Below are 20,666 nucleotides of genomic sequence, written 5' to 3' on the forward strand. Positions count from 1 at the left end.
GACAGGAAACAACAAATGTTGGAGAGGGTGTGGAGAGAAGGGAACCCTTGTACACTGCTGGTAGGAGTGCAAACTGGTGCAGCCACTACGGAAAGCAGTATGGAGTATCCTCAGAAGATTAAGAATAGATCTACCATATGATCCAGCTATCCCGCTGTTGGGTATTTATCCAAAGAACTTGAAAACACAAAGGCATAAAGATTCTTGCACCCCTATGTTCATTGCAGCATTATTCACAATAGCTAAGACTTGGAAGCAACCTAGGTGCCCATCAAGGAACGAATGGATAAAAAAGACGTGGTATATACACACAATGCTATACTACTCAGCCATAAGAAATGATGAAATCCAGCCATTCGTGATAACGTGGATGGACCTTGAGGGTATTATGCTGAGTGAAATAAGTCAGAGGGAGAAAGTCAAATACCATATGATCTCACTCATAAGTAGAAGATAAAATCAACGACGTACAAACACATAGCAATGGAGGTTGGGTTGGTGGTTATCATAGAAGAAGGTGGGGGGGAGGGAAAAAGGGGTGATTAGGCTTACATGTGAGGGGATGGACTATAATTAGTTTTTGGGTGGTGAACATGATGTAACCTACACAGAATTCGAAATATATTAGGATGTACATCTGAAAAAAAAATAAAAAAATAAAAATTAAAAAGTACATAAATAAAAATGACTATTGATTTGTGATCTCAATTCCCTAATTATGCTTCTTTTCCTGTGTGACATTTTCAGTAACATTCCAGCTTTAGTATCTTCACTTTTGATCATTTTTTCTCTTTATTTAGAGAGTATTCTCAAGTTCTTATTGTTTTTTGTTCCTGAGACTTCAAAGAATCTCTTCCAATTGTTGCTTTTTATTTTTCTGCCAGTACATTCTGCAACCTGCCTTTCTGTTCCCCATGACAATCATACAGCCCACACTGTATTCCAGTATACCTTCCTAATTGTCAGAAACCTTGGAGGAATGTATTGTTCTGGTTAATCTATTTTTCTTCTTAAGAAACAGTGATGCGGAAACTTTTTTCTTTTTTGACTCTGGCTGTTGAAAATGTTCCTAAAATAATAGCTCACATTTCTGCCTTAGTAAGCACAGTAAATGATTGCCTCCTGATGGCTGAAAACCTTGTCGTGTTTGAGAGCGGCTTTTCCAGATACCACGTTGCCCTGAGTGTGTGGTAAGTGGAGATTTGAAAGGAGTGGAGGGAAGCAGCTTCTGCCATGACTGCCAGAAAGGCAAGTGATCTGGTTGCTGTGTTCCCCTTCCCACCATCAGAGAGAAGCTCAAGAATCCATGCCTGAGCCATGCTCCCCTCCCACTTGTGTGTGCAGGAGTTCAACCTCCTTTGACTGGAGAGTGTGGAAAGTTCTCTTTGCTCCTCCTTTGCCACTCCTCATTGAAAGCTAGCACTCAGTCTCTCCTACACCTGAAGGACGGGAGGCATACCTTGGCAGTGCCTTTTAAGACACTGAATAGCCAGGAAGGGGTTATTTTGAAATAAATCCTTGTGATACCTAGATTTCTTATGAGTTGATTCCTCATGAAAGTTCAGGGTGATGAGGAGCCCAAGGCTCCCCTCACACTGTAACCACTGATGGTCAACCACACTGAACCCTTGCTGTGCTCCACCTGGGACCTAAGGCCTGTTGCTGGGGCGCTGACAGCTTCTGCCCCTCTGCTTTGGCTCAGTTACGCTTCTGGCTTTATGGGAACTCCCTTACATTTGATTTGAAACTGAAACTCGGTAGGTGTCTGTAATGGGAATAGTCTACTCCATGCTGTGGAAAAGACACTTTGACCTTCCTCTCGGGTTATGCTGCTTGCCCTTGAGTTCCTTCTGGTGCTGAGGTGGTATTGTACCCATGGTAAATGGAGAATTTTCCTTGCTAAGGGATTGGTATGTGTGCTCACTGGTGGCAAACGCGGTAACAGTGATGATCCATGTAACAATGGTTGTATCCCAGAGCCTGGCCTGGTGGGAAGAGTGTTTTTCCTGGCTGCATACCTCTAATTTTATAATCCATCCCCAGGCAGAGAAACTCAGGGCCCTCGCTAGATGTCGTCTTATCACTGCCAGGTGATTATTTCCTTCTTCCACGAGGGAGGCTGAATGGGAAGTGCTCATTTTGAATCCTCCCTAAATTTTGAAGTGATGGGAGTTTTTTCTCCTCAGATGCTGAGCCAGTCGTGAAGCACTGTCCCTTCCCCTTTGCCATCTATTTGGCTTCTGGATTACTCTGCCCAGTTGGTTGAATTGGTGTGTTCTCAGAGGGAATGCAGGCTAATTTAGCTTAAAGGGAGTATGATTAGAAAGGTCGATCCCCAGGGCAAAGAAAGCCCTGGATGTTTTCCAGAGGATAAGAGAGCAGCTTTTTGGATTATCCATTATTTTGCATATTAGGCTGTGTACACTGTTGCTCACTCTCAGTCACCCCAGTTTTAGTTCCATGGCTGTGTGAGAATTGACTATATTCTATTTTTCCCTGAAACTTATATTTTGGATTTTTTGGCTCTCCCTGCCATCAGTCTCCCCTTCCCAATATCAAGCAACATTTCTATCAAATTTGAAAACCACAGTTACCAAGGGAGTAAAACAACAGAAGTTGAACGTAGTGTATCACCGAGCTATTGGTGTTTCAAGATCAAACAGTGTCAGAGGAATTTTGTGTTTAATTTTTAAGTCTGTTTAGGATGCCTTAATGATGGGAGTAAGAAAAAAATTTATGTGACAGTTATTGTATTTGACTTTAGGAAAGGTTTTAATCAGGCAAGAGAGATATAGGGTCCAAATTTTGATGTTGTACACAAAAAGTTGCTAGATGTGTCCAAGAATTTCATTTTCCTTTTTTTGTTTCTTTTTTAAAAATTGAGGTATAATTGAATATAACATATTAGTTTCAGGTGTACACCATAATGATTTGATATTTGTATGTACTGTGAAATGCTCACAATAAGTCTAGTTAACATCTGTCACCATACATTGTTACAAAATTTTTTTTTCTTGTCATGAGGACTTTTGAGATCTCTTGCCATAGCAATTATCAAATATGCAATACATATTTACTATAGTCACCATTCTGTATTATTTTCCTTTTAAAAAATAAATGGCAGCTTCGTTTCTTGGTGTCCTGACATCACTAAAATCTTTCTATTGTCCATACTCATTAATTAAAGGAGGTAGTGAGAATCTCTTTACAGCCCTGTCTTTGTAAGGATAACACAAAGTCTCAGATAATTGTGCTTAATAGTCTTGAAGACTTTATATGTTGAAGCATCTTTTTAAGTGTTACTTGGATATTTTTCATAATAGTGCTTTCCTAAATTTGAGTACTTCACAGAGCCACAAGAAAATTAAGTGGTAATGGTAATATTTATATTTAGAATATTTCTCAGTTTATTATGATATTAAGTAATTCATGGTCAACTTCTTTATCATATGTATATACGTGCTTAATACTATTTTTAAATGTTTTAGTTTTCTTGATCCACAGATATTGATTGATATGGTCTTTGAGAGAATATATGAAAAATATTCCAAGTTTTTTGAAGAGAGCATTTCACCTTTTCATGTGACTCTGTTTTGTGGTTCTTAAGAAGAAAGAAATGAAAACAAGTAAGGGATGGATTTTGGCTATTTGTCATACTATATTAGAAGTAAGTAAGAGGAGGAAGAATTCTGAGGGACCCTTTTCCCCCATCTGGGGAGAATGAGAAAAGCGCATCTGTATGTTTTAAATGGGTAACATATGCACATGGCAGATTTCAAAAGAGAAAAAATTTATACATTAAAAAGTATAATTTTCTTTATTCCTTTAATCATCAAATTACTCAGTTTTCCTTTTTTTTTTCTTTTGGAGCTAATCACTTTACCAGGTTCTTGTGGGTTTTTCCCCCAGTGGTCATCTATGTATATACAAACATGTTTGTATAACCTGTTTTGTTTTCAAACAACAATTGTAGCATTCTCGACACACTTTCCCTGGCTTTTCATTTTTCACTTAATATCTTGAAGACTATCCCTTATCAGTACTTATTCTTTCTAATGTCTGGCGGGATATACTAATATTTTTTAGCTAGTGCTCTCTTGGTGGACGTTTCTGTTGGTTTCAGTCGATTTTAGGGTATTTGCTTATTGATTTCAAATGATATTACAAAATTTGCTCTCCATAAACTCTCCACCTTATATTCACAGCAGTAGTGAGATTGCCTAGTTCTCTGCATTCTCACCAGCATCGTGTAGTCCTACTTCTCAACCTTTGTTAGTCTGATAAATGAAAAACGGTATTTCAGTGTAGCTTAAAATGGCATTTCCTTTGTGTGAGATTAAACATAAAAGAATGCCTTTGACTGTCAAGATGTTAGATTTGACCACCTTTCCTTTCTGGTTTATGTTCTCTGTCTAGATGATGTTATATATTCCTGTTCAATTGCCGTCCACTTAGATGTCTCAAAGCCACTTTTATGTGTTTCCTCTTGCTGCTATAATAAACGACCAGAAACCTAGTCCTTTAAAACAACATGAATTTATTATCTTATAGTTCTGGAGGTCAGAAGTCCAAAGTGGATCTCACTGGACTAAAATCAGTGTGTTGGCAGGGCTGTGTTCCTTCTAGAGGCTCTAGGGGAGAATCCCTTTCCTTGCCTCTTCCAGCTTCTAGAGGCCCCCTGCATTCCTTGGCTCATGGCCCCTTCTCCATCTTTAAAGCCAGCTGCAAAGCCTCTTCAGATCTCTGACTGACTCTTCCATCGGTGAGGAGCCTTGTGGTTACATTGGACCCTCTCAGAGAAGCCAGGATAGTTACTTTATTTTAAGGTCAGATGTTAGCAATCTTAATTCCATCTGCAACCTTTATTCTCCCTCAGCGTGTAACCTGACATATTCACAGGTTTCAGTGATTAGGACTTGGGGGCCATTACTCTGCCTACCATACCACTTAGAACAGATATCAGATATCCACATATCCAAAACAGAATTCAGTTTTCCCACCCTGAACGTAGTCTTCTAAAGCTTTGTGTCTTAGTAAATGGCTCCACTATCCATCAGTTGAGCAAATAGACATCTCAGAGTTATCCTTGATTCCATCTTTGTTTTCTTTATATATAATCTGTCATCGGCTTTTGTGGTTTTTGCTCCCAAGATAGCTTTCAAATCAAAGAAAGACATCTGTCTTTGCCACACCTGTACCAAGATAGCTTTTTTCTCTTGTTTGAACTTCCTAACTAGTTTCCCAGTATATTCTCCCCCTCCCCTGCTATATTGAGGAATGATTGACAAATTGTATATATTTAGGTTGTACAACGTGATTATTTTTTTAAAGGTGAGTATATTCTTCCAACCTCCTCCAGATGTCTCCACACTTTAGCTAGAGCAGTCTTTTAAAAATGCAAATATGCTAGTGTCATTTCTCTTCTTAAAGACTTCAGGATAAAAAAGTCCCTGATGTGGGCTCAAGGTTTTATCCTTATTCCTTATCTTGTATCTGTAGTCGTCCTTCCAGTTTCCACTCTGTCTCAGGGACTCTGCATGGACTGCTCTCTCTGTCAAGAAGTGCTCCCATCTCCCCCGCCTCTTGTCGTCTTTACTTAGCTAACTCACATTCATTCTTCATGTTTTGATCAATACATTTCTTCAGGGAAACCATCCTTGTGCGTGTTGGTCTGTATCAAGGACCGTAGTTGAGTGCTCTCAGACTTCTGTATACGTTTTCTTTATACCTATTGTCATGTTTGTAATTGTAACTGTTCTATTGAGTAGTTGAGTATCTCTACTCTGAATGTGAACATGGAACTGTCCTATACACACCATATACACGTACACACACACATAACAGCTGTTCTCAGCTGTGCTTTATTGAAATTCCCCTTTCTGTGATGTAGACTAGTATATTCCTTAATGATATCTCAACCGAATTTTATAACTTTCCTTTCTCATTTCTGTGTTTAAGACTCAGTCTTGTTCATTTTGCATCTTTTGTCTTCAAATCAGAAACAGGAAGAAATAACCTCTTCCCACATGAATTCCATTCTCCTCAAAAGGTGACCATCCCCTGTGTTCTCAGTCCCCTTTTTGTACTGACTGAGGTTTGGGTGGGATAATGGCTGGTGGAGTTAGGGCCAATCCTGGGTTCTCTTAGGAAACTCTGGAGGGAGGGAAGCCACCTCATTTGGTCATTTTAAAATTCAATTAAAAAAAATCAGCTATGATTCCATTTTCTCAATAATTGTTACTAACTTGTTAATTGATTTAATTGTAAAAACTCTAGACAGAGTAGGTATCATTCTGCCAATGTGACAGATAGCGGTGTACTTTCAGAGAGGTAATTAAGACGGATTGTTACTATATATTAACAGATGTACCACTTGTATTCTGAAAGGCAGGGGTTGGAATGCTGCAAACAAAATACACAGTATTACTAATACTCATTCCGATTGTTTTTGTCCAGTTATACTTTATCATTAAGGGATATCTTCACTTTATTTAAATTTTTCTGCAACTGGAAAAATGATAGTTTATACATGCTTTAGTAAAAATGTAGTCATATACAATTTTCTCTGAGAATTAAATCCATTCTAAGTAGAATAACTTAAAAAATCCTGTTTATTTCTTTGATTCATTAATCCATTTATTCATTCGTTCATCCATCCATCTAATATGTATTACTTGTCTGTTGCATTTCAAATACATAGACTAGGGGATTGGTGGGTAAGAAAAATTAAGTGATTAAAATCCAGTTCCTGTCTGGATGAATTCAAGCTTTACAGGTGAATATTCTTGGTAACCCCTATGGATAAGCAGTTAACTCTACAAATATTTGCTGAGTACCTTGTGTCAGGCACTGCTGTTAGGTGCCTGGAATACAATGTGAATAAAACCTGAACAGATTTCCTACCCTCACATGGCATATGGCAGATATAGACACACTATATGCAAATATATGCACACACTGCACACTTTATACATATATGTGCAAGTACATATATGCTAGCCACAGAAGCATGCACTTACATACATACAAACATGTATATATTGTTTGGACATAGATGTTTGTGTGTGTGTGTCTGTGTACATGAATGAGTTCATTGAATTGCAGGTGACTTTAGGAATCAGGCATCAACCAAAGGCCATCACTGCATCCAGGGTCTTCTCCACTCTGGTTTCTCACTTGTTTTCTGTGGAAAAGACACAGGGACTTGCCAGTTATCCTGCTGACAGCTGTGGGTTTTATTTGTGTGTCTTGTGCAGAGGAAGAGAGTGGATGTTACCCTGGTGGCCTAATTAAGATCTCATGAATATTGAGTGCCACATGTCTCATGTATAATTTGTACACTGTGAATATTTAGTGTCTCAGGTGTCTATGCGTATTTAGTGCCTTATGAGTATTAAGTGCCTCTTGTATATTTAGTGCCTCATGAATTTTAGGTGCCTTTTGGGCCTTCCATCCCTTTCTGTGTTCACACACATATGTTCAACTTACATTATCTATCATGTCTCATTACTTATCTATGCTTAACATATATTAATGAGTTTCGTCTATCCATCTATTTTCCTGTGTTATTGAGCAGAATTTCCTGCACTATTGAGCAAAATTGAATTTTCTCAAATGATATAGCAAGTGTACATTATAGCTGTCCAGTCAAAACATGACCCTGGTGCCCAGAAGCTTCAGGGAAAAGAAAAATATTTTTCATAATCAAAATTTCAAGTCAGTACCATGAAGTTTGTGGAAGGAGATGGTAATGCTGTTTAAAACTCCTTATTGTCTTGAGGATTTTTAACTTTAACTTGCTACTTGTAAACATTTTGAAACAGTTATGTTTCAAAGTTATAATGTATGGATATGTTATTTTGTAGGATAAAGTGTCAGACTAATGTAAATGGGTTTTGGGTGGTAAGAAGCTCCGTTTCATTCTAACCAAGAGCCAGATCCTCATGAAGCTCTTGGCTTTTGAGTAATCTGGAAGCGTGTTTAAGGTTAGCGGTAAATGATACGATTGTTTGTATTTTCTGTCTATTGTGAGAAGTACTTCATTCCTTTTCATTAATAACTGGTCAGGAGAGATCTAAGATTTGGTGTCTTCTCTGCCATCTTCAGAGAGGGTCTCACATAGGTTGTTTGAGAAGATATCTTGGATCAGACACACCAGCCACCCACGTATACCTAAAGAAGTGGTACAGGAAGTGGGTGTACACAGTAGGAGTGCTTTTCCAAAAGTGATTGAAACCAAATAAACTTGGATAAATTGGGGACTCGTAAAAATTTACACACAAACTATAAATATTTTGTTATACTCCTAAAGAGTCAATATATATTCACTTTTTCTTTTGTTATAGGGCCAAGGCCTTTTTGAAGTGTTGGAGGTTGATTAGAAACATTCACATTTTTGGGGATTATTTGACAGGCATATTTGGGGATAGCTACAGCTGGCTCTTGGTAAGCAGACACACAGCTGGTGGGAGTGGAAGTGCTAGCGGTGTGTGAGTGTATCCTGTCAGCCTTGAGGGTTTAAGACCTCTTCTGCATTGGTCACTTCGTTTTGCAGGCAGAAGGGAGAGCTTTGTGATGTCGAGGTTGATTAGGAGAGCTGCTTGTACTGGTTTTGGCACCTTCAGTTCTCTTTTATGTCTAACTTTTATTTCAAGCTGAGATTTTCTGCTCTGAATCAGTGACAGAGCAGGTAGGAAAGGCATTTCTTGTATCAGAGGCTCTCATTTGTGGCATTTGGGAGCCATTTAAGCAGGCAGGGCCTGGTAGCCTGAGCAGTGTTCTCCAGCAGAGCCACCTCCAGAGGGTGAGGTGCCCGTCGGGTGCAGTGTGACATGGGCACTGAGTGTCTCCTGTGTGATAAGAGCAGATCCTATGATTCTTACATTGCTTTAAATAAGCAAAAATAGCTACCATCCAGCACTGAGTGTGATGCCCCAGGCTAAGTGCTCTGCATGGAGGAGCACATCTGATCATCACGACATTGTTGGATGGCACAGCAGATGCTTGCAGTGTCCTGCCCACGCTCCTCACTCTTGAGCATCAGGTTGGGTGACCAATTGTCCTGGTTTGCCAGGGACCCAAGGTTTTCCTGGGAGGCTGGACTCTCAGTGCTAAAACTCGTTGATGAGATGGTCCCCCTAACCCTTGTGACTCCTGCCTGAGGGCACTGCAGCCAAAGGAGTTTGCTCACAGTGGAAGCTGCCCTCAACCAGTGACAGGCTAGAATTGGTGAGCGAATACCAGCCTCTGAGCCCCTTGAGGGGACAGCTCTGCGGCATCACTCTGCAGTCTCTGAGAGGTCCCCTGTGGCATTGGTCCCAAGGCCCTCAGAGGGAACCTACTCCCACACCTGTACAAGCTGTCCTCTTTGCTCTCTTTCCCATTTCCCATTCCCACCTCCCTACCTGCGACCCCTGGGATCAACTTCAGCATAAATTACTTTCACTTAAATACTTGTCACACAATCTTCTTCTGGGGGAATCCAGTAAAAAACAAATGAGTAGGAACTATTTTCTACTCCCCCATTTCACATAAGAGGAAACTGAGGTGCACGGAGGTGAAGTCGTTTAGCTCAGTTCTACAACTGGCACATAGTTGAGCTAATAATAAGCTCTTAGTTACTACATTATATACAACTTTCTTTCCCATTGTCACCTGTTTGCAGTTATGTCCAGAAAACCTAAAATTTCATTTGTTCGTGTGGAATTAACAAGCAGCCATCAATTCTGTGGCATTGTAGCTGGTATGTTGGTATTCTATCCCAGCTAAATTTACTGTCAGAGGTTTGAGCACAGAGCAGAAAACTTCTCTTAGAGGAGTTGGGGCTGTTCTTACCAAGGGGAAATCCACCTTTTATGCAGAGTTTCCAAAACCAGCATGGTTGCTGACTAAGGACCCAGTGCTGTCCCCTGGCCCTAGCGATGCTCCGTCTGGCCTTGGCTGGAAGCAGGCTCATGACGTCTCTGACCGGGTTGGATGTGAACTGCCTGCTTGTGCTAAGGAGTTGTGTCTGCTAGTTCTTGGCTCTCATCCTAGAGCTATCTATGAAGTGACTCATTATAAGGAAGTCTATTAAAAACAAATCTCTCCCTGTTTTAAAGCGTCTCTTATAATTTCTCTTTAATTAAAGATTTTTGGTGCTTTCAGTTCCAGTTACTGCCAAGAAACGTAGTGTGTGTTGAGGAAGGCTGTGCAGTACTTGAATTTCTTGTAAAGTTGGATGTTTTGGGAAGTGAGTGTATTTCCCTCTTATTTGAAAGCAAGAGACTTAGGAATTCTACCAGACGTAAAAAAAAAAATTCTTTCACTGCAAACCCCCAGCCTAACCAAAAGTGCTCCAAGTTTCTGTAGTAAAAGTGATTCCACTTACCTGAGCATTTAAGATTCTTTCTCATTGTTCTCAATCCCATGTAGGAGTTTTGTAGATTCTTTAGATTATCTGTGAAAAAAGGCAACTGCTTGGCAAATGATCCACAGAAATAAAGTGAGATTGTTCAGAAGTGTAGAATATAACCATATGCCCACGTTTAGGAATAAGTGGGAAATATTTTACTTTAAGAAAGACATAAAAGAATTTCGCTTTTGAGAAACTGATCTTTGACCACAGATGCTTGCTCTGATTTAAAATGGGCTTGCCTTTTCCAGTCTACTCATCCTTCCTACTAGTGTGCTTCTTCCCTCAAAGATTCAAACAGACACTCCCCAATTTGGGGAAATAGCCCTTCATTAGTCACACCTGGCTGTGCATTTTTCAGCTCCACATCTGCTTAGCATCCCGTACCAGGAGCACACACATGTGCTCTTTCACATTGCTTTAGGTGCTGTTGAGTCTTAAGAAGATAAGAAATGCTAGGAAGGATTCAGTCTAGTGTGGGCGTGACTTAGGGCCTCTTCCCTTGGTCACGACTGAAAAGCACATTCATTTTACCTGTTGTCGACTGGCAGAAAGTATGGGAGGTTAAGCTTAGCTGGTGGGGAGGTTATAAGATACAGGGAGAAAACTATATTGTACCAGGTGCTCTGAATATTAGGCCCCAAGAGTTATTTTAGAATGGCCGTTGTGTCCTCAGGAGTTGAGATGTGTGCTGTTTCACTCAGCACACTCCCAGCTTCTCCTGACACATGCTGTCTTTGCGGATTGTGGAGTGAATGAACTGCTCTGAATTCTTCTTGTGCTTAGTGTATTTCCGGCCTGTGCCACCAAGTTTCAGTGATTTGCTAGACACATATAATGTGTTTAGCAGTGTTTCTCAAGATGAGGTGGTGTTTATTTTTCTAGAATATATAGGATATATTTCCCAGAATATGACAAACCTTTGTATTTTCTCCATACCTTTTATAATTTTATAAATGTGACTTTAGAATGTTCCCAACTTCTCCTTCCTAGAATGAAAGTTTCCACAGAAAACTTTGTTAGAGGAAAAATGTCCTCTAATAAATATCACATTATATTAGTTGCCTTTTCTTCAGGTGTCCTGATGGGAAATACGTGCAATATTCCCTGGATAGCTGAATATTAGTTTTGGTTAAAATTGTGATAATATTCTTTGCCTTCTCTTTTGTCATTTTCTGTTTTTTTCTTTTTTGGGGGGAGGGGAAGGGAGTGGAGAAAGTTGGGGACAGTTAGATTTTTGAGTTAATATCTTTAGAGAATAGTCTGCAGTGATGTTGATTTTCTTCATTACTGTAAGTCCTTCAAATAATTAAAAAAAAATTCCTCTGAGTTTTCTTTCACTTACCTATCTTCCTCTCCCTTTCCTGTCCTTCCCACCTGGAAAAGGGTTGGGCACGTTAGCAGATACATGTTGATTGCTTGATCAGAGAGCATGTCCATTGAATAATTCTGAGGCCAGTTTCCCTCCATTTCAGGTGCAGGAGAGTGACAGGTCAGGGAGCCTTTTTTTCCTTTGAGACTATTTCTTCATGAACTGTCGCCCCCTGATTGTCTTCTAAACAACATTCTTGCTTGAACCAGTGCAATTTTGATTGTTTCTCACAAAATCGAATAGAAGAAGGGTGGAAGCTTACACTCGCACTTCTTATAGTTTGTGATTCATTAGATTTTTGGAAGTTCTTTGGTCAAAGATTGCTCAAGAGTTGCTTCAAGATGCATCCGCTGAAGCTCAAGTTGTTTCCTGGTTACTGGCAGTGAACTTTTTGCTCCTCCTTTAGACCTCATTGTCTCTGCATGTGAGCACGAGGGAGGTTTCTCCTGGTTCTTACAGCAGCACTATTTTGAGAAGCTGACTCCCAGCCCTTGCTGTTATAACAAGCACGTAACCTAGCAGCCCATTTTTGAAAATCATTTTTGTTGGCTTGTGATTGTGCTCATAAAAGGTGCTTATTTGGAAGCCCCACAGCTGTAGAGTTCTGTTTATAACCACTGAATAGGTACAAGTAAGCTGACTGCCAGGTACACGGGGAGAGTCCGTATGGATCAGGGCCAGGAATGGGAAGATTGAGGCTGTCACTGTCAGCACCATGGGAGAAGCTTGGCAGGACTGTTGGAAGGCAGGCATTCTAGCTTGGGTAGATATTTGAAGAATTTGGGCAAGATGTACCATTTCGTACATTCATTTTGACTTTCTTAATCTTAAAATATCCTTTGCAAATCCAGATTTTTCTTTACTGGGTTTACTTAGCTATATGAGTAAATACAAATTCATAAGGTTCTTATTTTCTCACAAGTAGATAATTTAAAAAATGATTGGACTTATACTAAAAACTGTTAAGTGGTTTTTACTTTTATGTATATGTGTGTCTAGACTTTTTTGGGGTCATTTTCAGAGTCCAATAGCTATATCCCAGGAAAATTTAGGAAATAAAATATAATACTTAATGTAATATATAATAATCATATTCTTTCCTAGCTTGCACATTTTGCCCTTTTGATGAATGTCTCTAGTTTTCTTGTGTATATTTAAAGAATAATCGTTGCAATTGTATCGCACATATAACTTTATGACCCACTTAAAAATCATGCCTTCTTTTTCTTTTTCTTTTTTTTACTGGATAGTTTATTATAGTCATTTTTTTTCTTACTGCTTCAAAGTTTTTGCAGATCATCCAAACTATCTTTTCAACTGATTTTTAAAATGTTTGAATAAGTGCCTATATCTAATTTTTTTTCTCATATTGCTTTTTCCATGCTTTTTTGCTTATCACAACTATTACTAAAATGAACATATTTGTACCAATAGTTTTTCTTCTTTCTTTCACCTTTGGTTTATATTCTTATGACCTAGTTTCTTAGAAATAGAATTACTGGGTCAAGTACATGGAAATTAAAGTTGATCTTTATATGAACTAATTATTTTCCACAATTATTACGTGAATTCACTCTTCACTGTGTAAGTACCATATTGTTATGCTTATAATATTACTGGATTTCAGAGTTATTAATAATTATATAGATTATAAAACCTTTACCTCAGAGAAGATCTTCAAATTCTCTGGGAAATACATCATTTTAAAAAAGAGTGGATTTAAGTATTGTATCTGATCCATGATAGAGATCAAGAATTTGTTTTCAAATCTTTCTCAAGTCAGCTAAACAGATTTAGAAAAATCAGAAAGATATTCCAGAGAAGTTTTACATTCTATATTTCAGCATAGGCATCTCAAGCATGAGCATCCTGAACTTGACAGAGCATTGCTAACTGTCAACCCCAAACTGGAGAAAAAATTTTTATTACCTTTTTAGAAAGGCTTGAATATTTTGAGACTGGTGAATAATCTAGGCCTAAGATATTTCAGGTTCTTGAACTTAAGAAAAATGAGTTTAAACTTTCTAAAGTAAACAGTGTGCAAAAAGCAGCTGAGAAGATAGACTATTCAAGAAAATGAATACATACAGGCCCACTGTGCTATTATAGCAGATTTATTTTAATTGAGATAGAATATGACTCCTTAACCAAAGTTACGATTCTGGGAATAAGAATAAAGCTATGGCTTAGAGTATGACCACTATGTTTGCATCGTAAATACACACACATATTTTCTGAAAGGAAATCGAGGTAACTGTCTGTTATAACTTTTATCCTAAGCCAAAGACTATTACCTTAAAATTACTCTTCAAGCATTGTTTGAGATCAAAACCACATTTAAAGGTGGTTTTCTGCCTACTGATGAAAAACGAATTTATATTAACAAACCAAGGAGTTTAAATGGGATAAATTATAATCAGATGTTAGAATTCTATCAACTTTAACAAAAACAAATGATTCTTTTCAGAGATGAGAATTGATGGTTTAGCCCTCAAAGAGTTTATCTTTTTTCAAATGAAATGTCTTGAGAAGAGAGGATCTGCTTAATTTTATGTTGATTTATCAACAGCAGACTGCTGAGTTGAAGAAATGAGAGCTCTCCTAAATGTTGTCCAAGGCCTTCTGAATGAGGATGCCTTGATCTGTAGTAACTTGATTATGTAAAGCTGCATTTTGTAGAAGGTTGGAAGCAGGACCTGTAGGGATTGTAGGTCAGATCCCCTCTGAATGAGTACCTTGCTGCCTTTCTTTTGCATGTCTGCATTCACTCCACAAACCTGTAAATCAAAGACTTGGTTCTCGTAAGTGGAGGAAAAAGTCCTCTAGGACCACTGGACACCTGTGGAGTATCTTAGCCCTTCAGACCTCTTCTAATGAGATGCAGTATGAGGCAGTCTTGGCTCAACAGACCTTGAGCAGAGCAAGTTTAGAAAGGGATGGCAACAATGTCAACTATACTTGAATTAAAAAAAGGGACGGAAACAGTTTTAATAATAAAATGTAAGTCAGTGCCAGCTTTGGCATCCTTTAGTTAGTCCTGAAAAGCAGCTCCTCTAGGCTGTAACAAATTAGGCTAAGCACCTAAAGCACTGGCATGGCCTTAATGCCTGGAATGACATACGTTGTCAGGTTTAAACCCTTCACCTGCCTCAGAGTAGCTGTATTTCTCTGTAGTCCTGGGGTTAAGGTGAAATGTGCAATAGACGGCAACAGTCAATTGGCTAGGTTGATAGAAAGCAAACTTGACTGAGAGTTTGGAAATAAGAAGCATCAATATCATGTGGTTCTGGTGATGTTGCAATGCTTGAGACTTTGTGAGAATTATCTGGCATGCTTACAAAAGTGCGGATTCCTGGGCTGCCACAAAGTTTATGATTCAGTGGGATCTGTGGGTGGGGCCCAAGAATATGATTTTTTTCATGAGTATCCATCTCCCCCAGTGTATCTTCAAGTTGACATGCCTACAGCCCACTGGAATCTTAGAAAACCCTTGTCCAGTTGGTGTCTTTGCTTAAGCAGACCTACCTGATTTGAGCTAATGGGAGTGTCCAAAGAAAAGAGAGAGATTTTGTGATATGGTTAAATTTAATGACAATTTAAAACAGTATGGTAAGATCATGAGAATTATTGTCCACTTGGTAGTTCACAGGTGAATTTTGTGGGGAAAGTGAAAGTATGTAGACTATACAGTGACAGAGGTAGAGTTCTCCTTGCAGTGAAAATCACAGTCTTCTGTAATAGTTGTTGGGAGCGCGAGGCCAATAATACTCTGTTGGTACAGTTTCTAAAGTCATAAAGGAAATTGATAGGAGAATGGACAACTAGGCACTCATTTAGTATTGGATTTAATGCATAAATAATAAGTGTCACCAATATTAGGTATGCTGTGGAATTTTCCTTAGCAATATTTAGACAAGTTCAGATCTGTGTATCTGTTATGTGCAAAGGTCCCTCTTCTTTTTTGACTACTGTGAGGATTGTCTGCCCCACTGCCTTTCCTTTTGTCTGGCCTTTTTCTGCTTCTGCCTGGATTCTGTGCTGCCAGGAAGACTTCGGAGCAAAGGGGCTCCTCCGCTTTTTTGCCTCTTGGGTGGTTCACTTAATGCTATTGTTATCCCCTGCCATTCCTAGTATGGTGCTGCCCAGTCCCACTGGGGAGAGGTGGAGCAGCGGAACCCCTAAGCTTTGCTGTTGCTGTCTTGAGGGCTCTAGTGATAAACTAACTTTTCTTTTTGTTGTTTCACAGTCTGATATTTAGACCACTCAACTTTAACCAGAATCTTTTAAAAATAAAATATAAACACTCTGAGTTCAAGAAAAAAAATTAAGCAAAAGCGTAATTTCTATCTTTACAAATCATGGAATAACATTAGCTCTACTTTGTTCTTAGAAAATGCAGCTCTGATGATCCTAGGCCAGATTATCACACTTGCCCTTTGTATTCTTTCTGTGGCCAGAGTACTAAAATTGGCTAGTACGTTAAAAATAATCATCAAGTAATACACATAGTTTAGACTATGAAATGAAATTGTATAAAAAAAACTTACTAGGAAATCATAGTAGCCTTCCCTACAACACCATATTCTATTCCTTAGATGCAGCCACTTTTTACTCTTTGAGCTATTTCTCTTAATATTCTTTCTCCATTTTCTGAATAACCCACTTTTATTGCTTTCTTTTATTGTCTTATCGGTTCATTATTTTGAGACAAATTCTGCTGCACTCTTGTATGGTGGAAAGGATTTAGTTCTCCACTTTTCTCCTCCCCTCTCTTCCCAATAAGGTTAAATTTTCACTTTTCGTTAAATCAGTATTCAGTATTTATATTATCTATGCTGCTATTGTATCCTGACAAGCCCAAGAGTATGCAAAGATTTCATTTCTTTCTTTGTCAGAATTTTGTTTTCCCTGGAGTTAATAATTGGCTTGTTTTTTTTCTTGAGCTTAATATTCTTTTACCTATCATAAATTCTTTCCACACTTTCTATGTCCTCTCCGTATAATATTCCACCTGATCAAGACGTCAGGTAATTAATCAGTAACTGTTTTTTTGACAGCCTTTCTCCTGAAGCCTTGTCCTGCTCCCTCCTTTACCATTTGCCTTCTGGGCTGGCTGCACGGCTGTCATCTTGGATGTCGCTACTATCCAAAGAATTTTTTTTGCTTCCATTCTGAGAGTTCCTTCTCCCCCCTCTTTTAATTCCCAATTTCTTATATTCAGGAAAGTCTCTCACTTCCGTGACTTAGTTCCTCATTTTGGCAGCATACAATCTCTAATAGTGCTAGGCAGTGGTAGGGAGGTTATTTTTTTCAACCTTGTGTGCCTGAAAAACGTCACCATAGCCTTCCACTTGATTGGAGGTTTAGCTCAGTAAAGAATTTTGGGTTGAAAATGATTTTCCCTTAGAATTTAATGCTTTTACTCCATTATCTTGTAGCTTTCTATAGCATGAATGAGATTTCTGATACCATTCGAATTGCCTATGACTTGTTCTAATCTCCTTGGAAGATTTTAAGATGCTTTTAGTCAAGATGTTGTGACATTACAGTAGGGTATGCCTTGATTTGGGTATTTTTCATTCATTCAGCTAGATATTTAGTTAGCTTTATCAATATAGAAACTGTTTTTTAATTCTGGAACTTTTCTAGTATATTTCTTTGATATTTTATATTCAAATCCAGTTTACAGTCTATCTGTGTTCTCTATGTGGAAATTTGGTTAGTTGGTTTTAGAATCTTGGATTGATCTTGGAATTAAAAAAAAATTATTTTTCCCTTTATTTTATATATATCCTCTTGTTCTCCTTTCTGGGAGTCCCCACCCTCCCCTCAAAATCTTGGATAGAATTGTGTTATTTTAAGAAACTATCAGCTCAATATAGTTTGCTATATACATAGACTATTATATAGGAACCTTATGTAATCACAAACTAGAAACCTATAATGAATAAGTAAGAGGAAAGAAATTGAACATATTACTAAAAAAAGCCATCAAGCCACAAGGGAAGAGAGCAAGAGAAGATGAAAGGAACAGAGAAGAACTACTAAAACACCCAGAAAAAAAGTAACAAAATGACAATAAACACATATTTATCAATAGCTACTTTAAATGTCAGTGGACTAAATGCTGCAATCAAAAGGCATAGGGTGGCCAAGTGGATAAAAAAACACGACCCATATATATGCTGCATCCAAGAGACACACTTCACACCTAGAGACACTCACAAACTGAAAGTGAAAGGATGGGAGAAGATACTCTATGCAAATGGCAAAGAAAAGAAAGCGGGGGTAGCAATACCTATATTAGACGAAATAGACTTTAAAACAAAAACTGTAACAGGAGATAAGGAAGGGCACTACATAATGATAAAGGGAACAATCCAACAAGAGGATATAACACTTGTAAATGTCTATGCACCCAGCACAGGAGCACCTAAATATATAAAGCAATTATTAACAGTCATAAAAGGAGGAATAGACAGTAACAGAATAATAGTAGGGGACTTCAACACTCCACTTACACCAATGGATAGATCATCCCAAAAGAAGATCAATAAGGAAACATTGGCCTTAAACAACACATTAGACCAGATGAACTTAATAGATATATATAGAACATTCCATCCAAAAACCACAGAATACACATTCTTTTCAAATGCCCATGGAACATTCTCCAGGATTGATCACATATTAGGCCACAAAGCAAGTCTCAGTAAATTTAAGAAGATTGAAATAATATCAGATATCTTTTCTGACCAAAGGTATGAAACTAGAAATCAACTATAGGAAGAAAACCAGAAAAGCCACAAAAATGTGGAGATTAAACAAAATGCTCTGAACAACGAATGGGTCAATGAAGAAATCAAAAAATTCCTGGAGACAAATGAAAATGAAAATACGACATGTCAAAATCTGTGGGATACAGCAAAAGCGGTTCTAAGAGGGAGGTTTATAGCAATTTCAGGCCTACCTCAACAAACAAGAAAAATCCCAAATAAACAATCTAACAGTGCACCTAAAGGAACTGGAAAAAGAACAAACAAAGCCCAAAATCAGCAGAAAGAAAGAAATAGTAAAAATCAGAGCAGAAATAAATGAAATAGACTAAAAAACAAACAGAAAAAATTAATGAAACCAAGAGCTGATTCTTTGAAAAGATAAACAAAATTGACAAACCCTTAGCTAGTCTCACCAAGAGAAAAGAGAGAAGGCTCAAATAAATAAAATGAGAAATGAAAGAGGAGTGATTACAATGGACACCTCAGAAATACAAAAGAAAATAAGAGAATACTATGAAAAGCTATACGCCAACAAATTGGATAATCTAGAAGAAATGGATAAATTCTTAGAAACATACAAGCTTCCAAAACTGGACCAAGAAGAAGTAGAGAATTTGAATAGACCAATCACCAGTAAGGACATCGAAACAGCAATCAAAAACCTCCCAAAAAATAAAATTCCAGGACCAGATGGCTTCCCTGGTGAATTCTACCAAACATTCAAAGAAGACTTAATAGCTATCCTTCTCAAACTGTTCCGAAAATTGAAGAGGAGGGGAGGCTTCCTAACTCCTTCTACGAAGCCAACATCATCCTGATACCAAAACCAGACAAGGACAACACAAAAAGAGAAAACTACAGGCCAATATCAGTGATGAACCTCTATGCAAAAATCCTCAACAAAATACTAGCCAATTGAATACAACAATACATTAAAAAGATCATACATTGTGATCAAGTGGGCTTTATTCCAGGGATGCAGGGATGGTTCAACATCTGCAAATCAATCGTGATACACCACATTAACAAAAAGGAGAATAAAAATCACATGATCATCTCAGTAGATGCAGAGAAAGCATTTGACAAGATACAGCATCCATTTGTGATAAAAACTCTGAATAAAGTGGGTATAGAAGGAAAATACCTTAACATAATAAAGCCCATATATGATAAACCCACAGCTAATGTCATTCTCAATGGAAAAAAACTGAAAGCTATCCCTCTAAGAACAGGAACCAGACAAGGATGCCCACTTTCACCACTCTTATTTAACACAGTATTGGAAGTCCTAGCCAGAGCAATCAGGCAGGAAAAAGAAAGAAAAGGGATCCAAATTGGAGAAGAAGAAGTGAAACTATCACTCTTTGCAGATGACATGATTTTCTATCTAGAAAACCCCAAAGAATCCACTAAAAACTTTTAGAAATAATAAATGAATAGAGTCAAGTCGCAGGATGCAAAATCAACATACAAAAAGCCATTGTGCTTGTATACACTAACAACAAAGTAGCAGAAAAAGAAATTAAGAATACAGTCCCATTTGCAATTGCAACAAAAAGAGTAAAATGCCTAGGAATAAACTTAATCAAAGAGGTGAAAGATCTATACACTGAAAACCATAAAACATTTTTGAAAGAAATTGAAGACGATACAAAGAAATGGAAAGATATTCCATGCTCTTGAATTGGAAGTATTAACATCGTTAAAATGTCCATACTTCCTACAGCAATCTATAGATTCAATGCAATCCCTATCAAAGTTCCAACAACATTTTTCACAGAAATAGAACAAAGAATCCTAAAATTTATATGGAACAACAAAATTTCCTGAATAGTCAAAGCAATCCTGAGGAAAAAGAACAATGCTAGAGGTATTACACTCCCTTATTTCAAAATATACTACAAAGCTATAGTAACAAAAACTGCATGATACTGGAACAAAAACACACATACAGATCTATGGAACAGAATTGAGAACCCAGAAATAAACCCACACATCTATCGACAGCTGATTTTCGACAAGGGAGCCAAGAGCATACAGTGGAGAAAGGAGAGTCTCTTCAATAAATGGTGTTGGGAAAACTGGACAGCCACATGCAAAAGAATGAAAGTAGACCATTCCC

The 20,666-nt window shown here is 38.0% G+C and overlaps 1 protein-coding gene and 1 long non-coding RNA gene across 7 annotated transcripts in view; one reads left to right on the forward strand and one right to left on the reverse strand.

The window, feature by feature from the left end:
• BICC1 (BicC family RNA binding protein 1) overlaps window positions 1-20,666 on the forward strand; it is a 266,280-nt gene that overhangs the window by 59,942 nt on the left and 185,672 nt on the right. The window contains exon 1 of one of the 6 annotated variants that reach the window (XM_070262746.1): window positions 1,172-1,190. The exons of the other annotated variants lie outside the window; for them this stretch is intronic. The gene's annotated coding sequence lies outside the window, so the exon portion shown is untranslated. Of the gene's footprint in view, window positions 1-1,171; window positions 1,191-20,666 lie in introns of those variants that run through there. 6 annotated transcript variants of the gene reach the window in all.
• On the reverse strand, window positions 5,850-12,212 carry LOC138923530 (uncharacterized). Its single transcript, XR_011437252.1, has 3 exons — window positions 11,739-12,212; window positions 10,370-10,438; window positions 5,850-7,183 (listed from the first exon to the last, which is right to left on the reverse strand). It is a non-coding gene; the product is annotated as an uncharacterized lncRNA (long non-coding RNA).

The sequence above is a fragment of the Equus caballus genome, chromosome 1 (assembly GCF_041296265.1).
Source record: "Equus caballus isolate H_3958 breed thoroughbred chromosome 1, TB-T2T, whole genome shotgun sequence".
Taxonomy (NCBI): Eukaryota; Metazoa; Chordata; class Mammalia; order Perissodactyla; family Equidae; genus Equus; species Equus caballus.